This window comes from Loxodonta africana, chromosome 10 (assembly GCF_030014295.1).
Source record: "Loxodonta africana isolate mLoxAfr1 chromosome 10, mLoxAfr1.hap2, whole genome shotgun sequence".
Lineage (NCBI taxonomy): Eukaryota > Metazoa > Chordata > Mammalia > Proboscidea > Elephantidae > Loxodonta > Loxodonta africana.
In genome coordinates this window covers 4,795,898-4,807,900 of record NC_087351.1, presented here as the reverse complement: position 1 = coordinate 4,807,900, position 12,003 = coordinate 4,795,898, and positions in this window count along the sequence as shown.

Here is a 12,003-nt window from a genome sequence, read left to right as displayed (position 1 = left end):
TATCCAGGCCCCACCTGGAGATTCTGATGTAATGGGTCCACTGTGGGGCCCCAGCATGGGTATTTCTAAAAGCTCTCTAGGTGACATTCATTGAGAACCACCACTGTAAGAAGCCCTGGCAGCACAGCGTTTAAAGTGATCAACTGCTGACCAAGAGGTCAGCAGTTTGAAAACACTAGTTGCTCCGAGGGGAAAAGACCTGGCAGTCTGCTTCAGTAGAGATTTACAGCCTTAGAAATGCTATGGGGTCACTGTGAGTCAGAATCAACTTGAAGGCAGTGGGTTGGGTTTGGTTTGGGCTTTAAGGACTGTAAAGAGGAGATTGATGTGTTCCCTCCCTTTTGGAACTCAGAGAGACATGGGTACATAGTTGACTCCAAGACTCCCATGCAGGGAGCTACACTAGAAGGTCCAAGAAGAACACAAGTGTGATCCGGAGTGGGCTACCCTGTCTAAGGCCAGAACACTATTTTGGGTAAATTAACCAATTGGTGTCAGTCGATTCTGACTAACAGAAACCCCATGTGTGTCAGAGTAAACTGTGCTCCATAGGGTTTTCAATGCCTGATTTTTCAGAAATAGTGGCCAGACCTTCAGAGGGGTGTCTAAGTAGGTTCAAACCACCATCCTTTTGGTTAGCAGCCAAACATTTTAGCTGTTTGCAACACCCAGGGACTCCATTTTGGATAAATACTAGTGTTTAAAATTGACTCAATGGCACTGGGTGTTGGGTTAGTCTACTGAGCAAAGCTTGCTCATCAACACCCAGGGACTCCATTTTGGATAAATAATAGTGTTTAAAATCGACTCGACGGCACCGGGTGTTGGGTTAGTCTACTAAGCAGAGCTTCCTGTTCTTTTACAGCCTGTTGCTCAAGTCAGCCCTCTTCCATAAAGCCTTTTTTAAGAAGACTCCAAATACAGCTAGCATACCTCTTCTCTGGAAACCCTGGTGGCATAGCGGTAAGTGCTATGGCTGCTAACCAAGAGGTCGGCAGTTCGAACCCACCAGGCGCTCCTTGGAAACTCTATGGGGCAGTTCTACTCTGTCCTATAGGGTCGCTATGAGTCGGAATCGACTCGACAGCAATGGATTAAGGGGTTACCTCTTCTCTGAACTCCAACAGTGTCCATAGACTCTAGGCAAACAATTTAGAACCAAATTATATACTGTTTCTATTGTTATACTGCAGTGATCATGAAGCTTTCACTTGTTCGGTGCCAACCACTCTGCTTTATGCTTACCCCAAACCAGACGGCTGCTAAGGACATAGGAATCCAAGTCTCTGCTGTTGTGGTTTTCAATGCATCGACCCCATGTGACAGAACAGAACTGCCCCGTTGGCGTAATTTTATGGAAGCAGACCACCAGGTCTTTCTTCCATGGAGACACTGGACGGGTTTGAATTGCCAACCTTTCTGTTAGCTGCCAAATGTTTAACCATTGTGCCATCAGGGCTCTGTATGTCTCCAAAATCCGTACTTTCCAGTGCATTATTTTGTATGAAGTATAAACATCGATTATAACATGTACTCCTGATATATTACTCTGCAAGCTGTAAACTCTTCTGTGTTCCTTCTCTCATTTAATCCTGACCACACAGCAATGGGTTTGGTGTTTTTTGTTTGTTTACAGCCCCACTAGAAGAGCCCTGCTGATGGAGTGGTTAAAGCACTCGGCTGCTAACCAAAAGCTTGGCCGTTCAAATCCACCAGCCGCTCCAAGGGAGAAAGATGCGGCAGTCTGCTTCTGTAAAGATTTACAGCCTTGGAAACCCTATGGGGCAGCTCTACTCTGTCCTACAGGGTCGATATGAGTGGAATTGACCCAATGGCAATGAGTTTTTTGGACAGCTTCACTATTAGCTCTCTTTGACAGGTAAGAGAATGAAGTCTGGAAAAATTAGGTGAAATGCAGACAATCCCATAGCCTGGCCGTGAATCCAGGTGTTCTGATTCCAAGTATAGGACCGTTTCGATGGCTCTTATCTGCCATATATCAGGCTCTGCTCCTCAGTGACCTAAAGCCCCTTGAGGATCTAGACTGTGTTTTATACTGCTCCTGTATTCCCTACAAGGAACCCTGGTGGCAAAGTGGTTAAAACTTTCAACTACTAACTGAAAAGTTGGTGCTTCAAACCCACCAGCCACTCTTCACCGGAAAGATATGACAGTCTGCCTCTGTAAAGAGTACAGCCTTGGAAACCCTGTGGGATCATTATGAGCCAGAATCAACTCGATGGCAGTGGGTTTTGGGTTGTATCCACTACAGATTTCGGCTATACAGCCTCTTGCTTGATTAATTGATTTGCCAAGAAGCAGCAAGAGTCTCCCATGAGGCATCCTCGCCCCAAGGCTCTGAAGAACAAAACCCTCACGATTCTTTTGGGGATAGAAAGAACTGCTGAGGCATGAATGTGGGTTCTTCTTAGTGCCACGACTGATTACTGTTCTGGAAAAAATAAATAAATAACCTGCAAGCCACTGTTTTCCAACTTTCTACTTCAGAAATGTCATCAGTTAACAGAAGCAGAAAACAATGATGAATTAAGCCACCTCCCCATGACCACACAGTGAGCCACTGGAAGGGAGAAAGCCAACTTCCACCCACCTCCCCCTAAAGTGTCCAATTTTAATCCCAGTCATATGCTTAGTTTATGTACTTGTAGTCCACCTCATTTCCCAAGAGATTCAAAGTGCCATGCAACATTAATAGATAAAATGAGTAATGACAGCCTTTGGGGGCTTAGGCCTGAGACCCTTGACTTTAGCCCAGTGAGTGGACATATGGAGCTACACCATGGTGTGGGTAAAAGGAAGTAGAGGTGGTGGGGGTGCATGGGTATTTCTAGATGCTTCCAGGAGTAAAAGCAACCTAGGCTGAGGAAAATATAAAAAGTCAAGTCCAAGGAAAAATATTTTACTGGTCAGACAGGAGACACTTCCTAAAGCCCGAAAGACTGCAGATCATTTAAAATAGAACTTCAATGTGTGGGATTTAGCCTATGAGGTATTTTTAAGGGCTTAGTAACTCCTGTGGGGTTTTACCCCATGCAGGATATTGACCCAGAAGAATGATTAAAGTAATGAAACTATAGACTTTTTCCAGGATGTGGTCAGCACACAGTATTCGTGCATCCTTGGTTAAATGGGAGATGTGTTTCCAAGTCTAATGCTTCCAAAAAGACCACGTCAATGCTTTGTGCAGAACAGGACTTTTATTTCAGCAATAAGTCTGAATCATGACCATTCATTCATTTAACAAATATTGTGACAATAAATTATCTGCCAGGAACTGTGCAATGCATTGGAAATTTAAAGGCAAATAACTCATGAATCCTTTCCTGAAGGACTTCTCTGTCTAGAGGAGCAGAGAGATGTATAAGTATGTAATTAGCACACAACATAATAAGTATGATTATAGAGGGTTGGATAAAAGGCTGTAGAAGCAGAGATAGGATAACCAGTTCACTGAGATTGGCGGGTATATTTTATCTTCCATTCACCTGTCTATCAATTTGTCATACTGTGGTGGCTTGCATGTTGCTATGATGCTGGAAGCTATGCCACTAGTATTTCAAATACTGGCCGGGTCACACATGGTGGACAGATTTCAGCAGAGCCTCCAGGATAAGACAGAAGAAAGGCTTGGCAATCTACTTCTGAAAATTAGCCAGGGAAAATTCTACGGGTCACAACAGAATATTGTCTCATATAGTATATAGGTTGGATGGCCCTTAGCAACAATGGACTCCAACTTACCAACAATCATCAAAATAGCTCAGGACTGGGTAACATTTTATTCTGTAATACATAAGGTCACCGTGAGTTGGAGTGGCTTCAAAGGCAGCTAAAAACAACGTCTTATTTCTAACCAAAACAAATTCAGCTACAAGGATGCAGAGGTTTTTAGGTTTGGGGATCGTTCTTAATCAAGTGGGCCCCTGGGAATCATAGAATAAGAAACCAAGCTTTGTAACTTGCTAAATATCTCCATATTTCCAATTTAATTATGTGCAGAATTAAGGCTCAAAAATGATCTCCCACAGAAAGCTGATGGAGGAATGTGAGGAAATGTTAGAGCAAAAAAATTTTTTGTGATATCTAGGTTAATGAGACTAATTTCTTGGCATGGAATAGGTGTATTGTTCTTAGCAACCTTCAATATGATAAAGGGAACTCAAAATAAACTTTCTAACAGACTACCCATTTTTCAATCCACCTGGGATCACATTTGAAACAAAAATGTAGTGCCTCGATTGAAAGGAAAAATGGTAGGTTTGTCTGCCAGTGACCAATACCCAAAACTGGAAGCCAGCAACCAAAAGTGACCAAATATCTCAGTCCCTCAGAACTCCAGTGCCTGACCCCAAAATATGGCTCATCTTCTTCTGGCTAACCTGGCTGAAGAATATTTTAATGGCCATAAATCATTTAATACAAATGCTGAGGGAGTTATAAAGAAATATGAGGAGAAGCTACCTGCATACTGGAATTTCCTGTGATTGATTCCAGAATGTGTGTCTGGAGACTCACCAAAACAGGGCTCCATGGAAGATGGACACATGCCTGATGTTAGTTCGAGGCAGGTGCTGACTTTCTACCATTTTCTTAAACAAAAGCAAAAGCTGTAACTTTCAAAGAAAATAGTCTTCTCTTTTCTTCTTTCCAATTGGTTGAAAGTTGAAGAAACAAACAAAGCTAAGAAATAACGAAGGGTAGTGTTGGATGTCTCAAGGAACCAGAGAAAAAGGAGAGCATAAATAGCAAGTATGCACACTTGTGACCAAAAACTAAGCCACCAGAAACTATGAAGACTAAATACACAATCTGGGTTAAAATCACAGGCCACGGTGGAACCAGACTCCCTGGGTTTGAATCTGAGCTCCTCCGTTATTTGACTTTGAACAAGTTAATTAACCTCTCTTGGGTTCAGTTCCCTTACTTAGAAGTGGGGAAAATAATGGTACCCACCTCATTGGGTTGTTGTGAGAATTAAATGAGATAATGCAGGTGAGGCTTAGCACAATACAGCACACAGCAAGAGCTAAAAAAAAATGCTAGCTGCTCTCATGTAATCCTCATACCCCTGCAAGGAACATCAAATGATCCCCATTTTCCAGGTGGGAAAACAGGCTTGAAGAGGATGTGTGTCTTTGCTAAACTCCCACAGCTAGTAGCTGAAGGGCTTTGCTCTCCCCTCTTTTTCCCAGGAGGCCAGGTGTCTTAATCAACTAGTGCTGCTATAACAGAAATTTATTTTCTCACAATCTAGTAGGTTACAAGTCCAAATTCAGGGTGTCGGCTCCAGGGGAAGTCTTTCTCTCTGTCAGCTCTGGAGGAAGGTCCTTGTCCTCAAATCTTCTGCTGGTCGAGGAGCTTCTCAGCCACAGGGACCCGGTGTCCTAAGGACGCACTCTGCTTCTGGTGCTGCTTTCTTGGTAGTATGAGGTCCCCAACTCTCTGCTTCCTTCTGTTTCCTTTTATCTCTTGAGAGATAAAGGTGGTGCAGGCCACACTCCAAGAAAACTTCCCTTACCCTGGATCAGGGAGGTGACCCGAGTAAGGGTGGTGTTACAATCCCACCCTAATCCTCTTAATAGAAAATTACAATCACAAAATGGAGGACAACCACGAAATACTGGGAATCATGGCCTAACCAAGCTGACACATATTTTTGGGGGGACACAATTCAATCCATGACACCAGGCTATGCACATTGTAGATTTTTTTCACTTCTTACCTACAACTCAATATTCTCCGCTTCTATGACTTTCTCCCCGACTATTCCTCTTGGAGCCCCCTGGTGGTGCAGTAGCTCGGCTGCTAACCAAAATGCCGGCAGTTTGAATTCACCAGCCACTTCTTGGAAACCCTATGGGGTGGTTCTAGTCTGTCCTATAGGGTTGTTATGAGTTGGAATTGACTCGACCGCACAGGTCTCGTTTATTTACTTATTCATTTTTTGAATTCCTCCTTTCTAAACCTCCATGATCCTCAAGACCCTCCTTTTACTATTGGAGTATATATTTTTTTTGTTTCTGGTTTTTCTTCATCAGTTCTTTTATGCCAAGAATGTGCAGCCTACCCTACACTAGGCTTTGGACATCAGCTGCTCATTCTTTGGAAGCTTTTCTCTCAACACCACCACCTTTTTCCCGGTTTACAATTCTCCATATGTTGTCAGCCTCCCAGATTTGGCTAAGATTCACAAGGAAGATCAAAAAAAAAAAAAAAAAAATTGAGTTCAGGGACTTTTCTAACCCACACTGTCTAGACTAAAGACGACTTTAAAGACTACAGGAGTCATAAAGCTGCTGCTTACCTTGGAGAAGTGACAATTACAGGAGATATAAGAACTGTTCTCAAATATTCGAGGAGCTGTCATATGAAAGGGACTTATTCAGTCCCTTCCCCACGGGCAGAAGTGAGCAATAGGTTGTGATTATGGGCAACATACCTTTGATCAGAAAGGAGGAGCTCCTCACCAATGGGGTTGTCCAGTAAGGATTCAGCTGTCTTGAGCTCATGAGTGCTGCACTACTGGGACCATTTGAGCAGAGGTGGGTTGCCATTTGTAGGCTTATTCTGTAGAGGACTCCTGCATGAAACAGAAAGTGTGATCCCTTGCTAGAATGCAGGACAGTCTCCTGGAACACTTGAACAGGTATTACAGCAAATAACTGAGAAAACAGTGGGACAGACTCAGAAAAGTAAGCTGGCGGGGGAAGGAATGTTGGGTGGTGAAAAGAGTAGGAATTGGAGTGAGGGAGGATCCCTAAGAGAAACCACTCACCTTACAACCCTGACTCAATCTTCCCTGACACCCAGAGAAACATAGTTCCTCTTTGGAGTCACCCCACAGCACCCACGTTAGACCTTCTATCCAGCAACAAGTCAACTAAATCCCTTTGGCTCATCTATGACAATATTTTAGAGAACTCCCTAGGCTACTTGCCAGAAGATAAGATAGAACCAAAACCCAAACCTGTGGCAGTTGAGTCAATTCCAACTTATAGTGACCCTGTAGGACCCTATAGGACAGAGTAGAACTACCCCTAGGGTTTCCAAAGGAATGGCTGGTGGATTCGAACTGCTGACCTTTTTGGTCTTTACCACTGTGCCACTAGGGCTCCGATAAGATAGAAAGTCCATGTAAATAGTAAATGTGAGTTGATAAGAATAAGTGTCCAGTCTAGAATAGTCTTCGAGGGCTCAGGCCTGACACCCTTGATTTCAGCCTAGTGGGTAGATGTATTAGGGAGCAACACTATGGCATAGCTAAAAGGAAATAAAGTTAGGAGGAGTGGCATAAGAGCCCTACAGGCAGCCCAGACTGGGCTCACATAGGATTCATTAGGATTCCTTCTCAGACTGAGCTGATGATGATGACGACCATCATACAGGAGACCAAAGAATCATTTAACAGATGTGGGTTTGCTCCACAGAACTCAGATATAAGAAGTATTGCACCCCTTTATTTTTCCATATCCAATTAAACTGGCTCTGAACCTCTAGTCTCTCCACCCCAGCCCCCTGGATCCTATAAGGATCTCAGGTCATACCTGTCCCACGAAATGAGAGGGCCTAGTCCTTAGTCCCTGATTAAAAAAAAAAAAAAAAGTTGCCATCAAGTTGACTCCGACTCGTGGTGACCCCGACTCATGGCAACTCCATGCGTGTCAGAGTTTTCGATGTCTGAGTTTTCAGTAAATGGCCAGGCCTTTCTTCCAAGGCATGTTTGGATGGACTTGAACCCCATGCTTTCTGTTAGCAGCTAAATCCATTAACCATTTGCATCACCCAGAGACTCCTAGTCCCTGATGGATGCCGTTGTTTCCAAGGCCCCCTTGTTGCCCCTAATGATGTCTGGCTTTCCATGTACGGACACAGGCACAGGCTAAATTACAGGGGGCAGGAGACATTGCCTGGAAGGCCTTGGTTCTTGCTGATCACTCCCCAAGCATTCAGATATCCTGCCACCTGCCAACTCTTGGAGTGTTGGGAGGCAAGTGGAATGTGCCACTCCTTAATCTCTAGTCTGGAGAATCCAGATTTTCCCAGCATTCAGTCACTGGGGCTTCTTCTCAACCCCCAGAGTTTCTTCTTCTCCCTGACAAACCAGCTCTCTCTAACCTACATGAGCCCACAGTTTCAAACCAAAGCCTTGTTAAATCTCCTTATGGGCAAGTGAAATGTAGCTTTCTGCAGCACAAAGCTGTGGTTGCTTTTTTAGCAACAAGTGCTTAGGTTTATTTAGCTTTTATTATGAGCTAGGCACTCTGACAAGTGTTTTGCAGCAAGCATCATCCCATCTGATCCTCAGAGGAGCCACGCCCAAACCCACTGCTGTCGAATGGATTCCTACTCATAGTGACCCTGTAGGACACACTAGAAATGCCCCATATGGTTTCCAAGGAGCGGCTGGTAGATTCACACTACTGACCTTTTTGGTTAGCAGCTGTAGCTCTTAGCCACTGTACCACTAGGGTTTCCAGTTGCATGTGTCAGAAAAGTAAAGCTCGAAGTGACGGTTAAGAAGGTCGCCTAGAGGGGTGTAACTAAATCCAAGCTACTGACCCGGCTCTGGCTCTTAATCACACACCACTCTGCTTCCTCTGTAAAATCGATAAATCAACCAAGCAATAAGTAGCTTTCTCATTCTTTTTTTAAGGACCATGTCACAGAACACAGATACAAGTAAATTAATCAGGTTAACTTGGGAGTATGATGCCAGGTAAATCCCAGGGGCTCCTCGGGCTATGCAGCAGGGTCCTAAGGAGGAAGTGATGCTCTCTCACCAGACAGCAGACCCATGAGGTCCGGGGGGAGCTGTCCTGGACTTTATTTATCCTGTCTGTGGACTGGGAGGAGTCCCTGGGTGGTGGAAATGGTTAACACATTCACCTGCTAACCAAAATGTTAGGGGTTCAGTTCACCCAGAAGCACCTTGGAGAAAGCCCTGGAGATCTACTGTGAAAGTAGTAGCCACTGAAAACCCTATAGAGCACAGCTCTACCCTGGCACATACGGGGTCCCCACGAGCTGGAACCAATGGCAATCGGTTTAGAAAGGCTCTCTGAAATGTTTCCCAGAGAGGGCCCTCTTGTTCCTGCCTCTCCAAGCCAAACCAAACCCATTGCTGTCAAGCTGATTCTGACTCATGGCGATCCCATGTGTTTCAGAGTAGGACTGCTTCATAAAATTTGGAATGGCTGTGACCTTTTGGAAGGAGATCACCAGGCCTCTCCCCTGAGGCACCTCTGGGTGGATTCAAACCACCAACCTTTTGGTTAGTGGCCAAGCATTTAACCATTTGTGCCACCCTCGGGCCTCTGGCTTCTCTAGATGCTCCCTTTTCCTTGGCCTTCAATAGAGTTCATTGTGCTTCTTTTCTTTTTCCCGAGGAATAAAAATGTTTCTTCTGCCCTAATAACTATTCAAAATATGGTCCCCCTCTGTCTCCTTCCTTTGCCATCAAACCTCTTAAAGCAGTAGTCACCACTCACTGCCTTTATTTTTCACCAGTCATTTTTCAACCTCCTACAATCCACTGTTTGCCATATTTCATATTTCAACATCCCTGAAATCAGGGATAAGTCTTATGTCCAATGGCATCTTTGTAACTCTAATTGGCAGTAGGTTTTGTTTTCAAGTAGTATATAAAAGGGTGCATCTTTCAAATGTTGGTATCTTAGATTCAATGAAACGTGTTTTGCATACTGCACAGTAGGCAGACACGAGATTAGAACCTTCCCAATGACAGGAACGGGAGATTTTTTATCTTGCACTTGCACCTCCACACGCTCCCTGTGTTGCAGGCTTGCTGTGGAGATAATGAAATGTCTACTAGGTGTGAACAGCATATGAACCTCACGCTGAGCACTGTGAGAAGGAGACAGACCATGCGACAAAGTCCTGTCGACCAGTGGTCCCCAAACTCATCAGTGATAATTATTTATAAGTATTTTATTTGTAAAAAATTAATAATATCAGTAACTTATACAGATAAGAAGCCATTCACAATACCAAAAGAAATTTCAACATTACTGTAATGCAGATAGAAACTATTCTGTTGTTCAAAACACATCATCACATAGCTCTATAAAGCATAGACTTTTAGCTGGTACAGCAAAGCAGTACCAAGGAAATATCTTGACCTGTTCTGTGGTACCTTATGGATGACTTGACTTAAAAATCTTGTTTTTATTTAGTTCAGACCAGTTAACAAGTTGCCTTCTAGTCGACCCTATGGCACCACACACGGCACCGTCAGTGCGTCAGAGCAGAACTGTGCTCCATAGGGTGTTCAGTGGGTGATTTTTCAGAAGTAGATTGCCATCTCTTCTTCCAAGGCCCTCTAGGTGGACTTGAACTTTCAACCTTTCAGTAAGCACCTGAGCGAATTAACTGTTTGCACCACCTGTAGGCTCCCCAGACCAAGTATGCACCTGGAAAGGAAAATATGTATTGCTTTCCTGCGTGACTTCACTGGGATCAGACAGGTCGAGTCAGCAGGCTGTAGCTGGGCAGTGCTGCTTGTTAATGGCATAGGTCCAGTCTTAGTGGTCAGCGTCAATGCCAAGCTGATTGTTACATAATTTAAATGTTTTCCCCAACCACCTAATCACGAGCCATATTAATTTTCTTTAATTATCATTTAACAAGAGTGATATCATCTCTAGAAAGTTGGGTAACAGGAATTTTATTCAAAACATTTTCTGAGGACATTCTAGAGTCAACATAATTTCTGCCCAATCTCTGTATGACACTTGGTACTTATATATCCATATAGCATTGCACGCTGAGAAAGTGTAGTCAGGAAAGAGGACCAGAAGTGAAATGGGCAAGAGGCAGGGGACATGGAAGCTTTTGTGGCAACAAGGTGTGAAGGGACTAGATCACTCTAATCATTGCTTTACTTCCAAAATAAGTAACTGTCATCTGTCCAAACATCTTAGTTCAATAAGATTTTTCTATAAAAGCCCAGGGCTATAGTTTATGAAAAATTTAAACTAGTCCTAATAAAACTTACAGGAATCTGAATTGATGTAGCCAGGAATTTCTGGCCAAATAATCGTTTTTATTTCTTGAACTCTGAACATTGACGTATGCAGTTCCAAGCTGATTTGCATTCTGCACGAATTACAGGAACAAATCTTCCAGGAAATTTTGAAATATGCGGACAGATAGGCCCCTTCCCTGGTTAAGTCATAGCTTCAGACCTACAGATGAGCCCAGCAAAGCCCTCCAAATCTTTTGCAATGAGCATTTTGAAACACATGGGTCATTTAGTTCTGGCTTCCAGGCAGCTCTATGAGACACTTGGGCTAGGGTATTGCAAAAGTTTATGATTTCTCAGTGAGGAATGAAATGTGACGCAGCAGAGCAAATGGCCGACATTCAACACCAGATGTTAATGTAAAAATTGGAAAATTGTGGCCCCAAGTGGTTATTTGACTCTTGGCCTGCAAAAGCCCATTGAGAATCCATAAGGCATCATCAGCTCCGGCTTCTTTCTCTACTCAACTTTGTGCCTAATTTTTTTTTTTTTTAACTTAAAATAATAATCCTGAGTGATTTAACTGATATAATTACATCAGTCTAGACAGGCACTTTGTGCACACCCTAACAGAATGCTAATTCTTACCATAAAAATCAGAAGTATGGCCTTTCCTGATTTACACTATTTTCTAGTCATTTTGTTAAATAATTTGAAGCATGTTTAGTTCCCTGGCCTGCACTCCAGCCCGTCTGCGTGGAATGCTGAGAGAGAGGAAAGAAGGGACGGAAGGAGGGTATTTTGGTTATCTGCACTGACAGGGAAAGAGAACAAACACCTGAAATATAGATTTCAAATGCTTTACATTTGTTTGCTCTTTTTTCTTGAATCTGCACACTTGAGAAGTCAAATGAATGTTTTAGAAATCCTATGGCTCAGTTCAAACCCGCCAGGCGCTCCTTGGAAACTCTATGGGGTGGTTCTACTCTGTCCTATAGGGT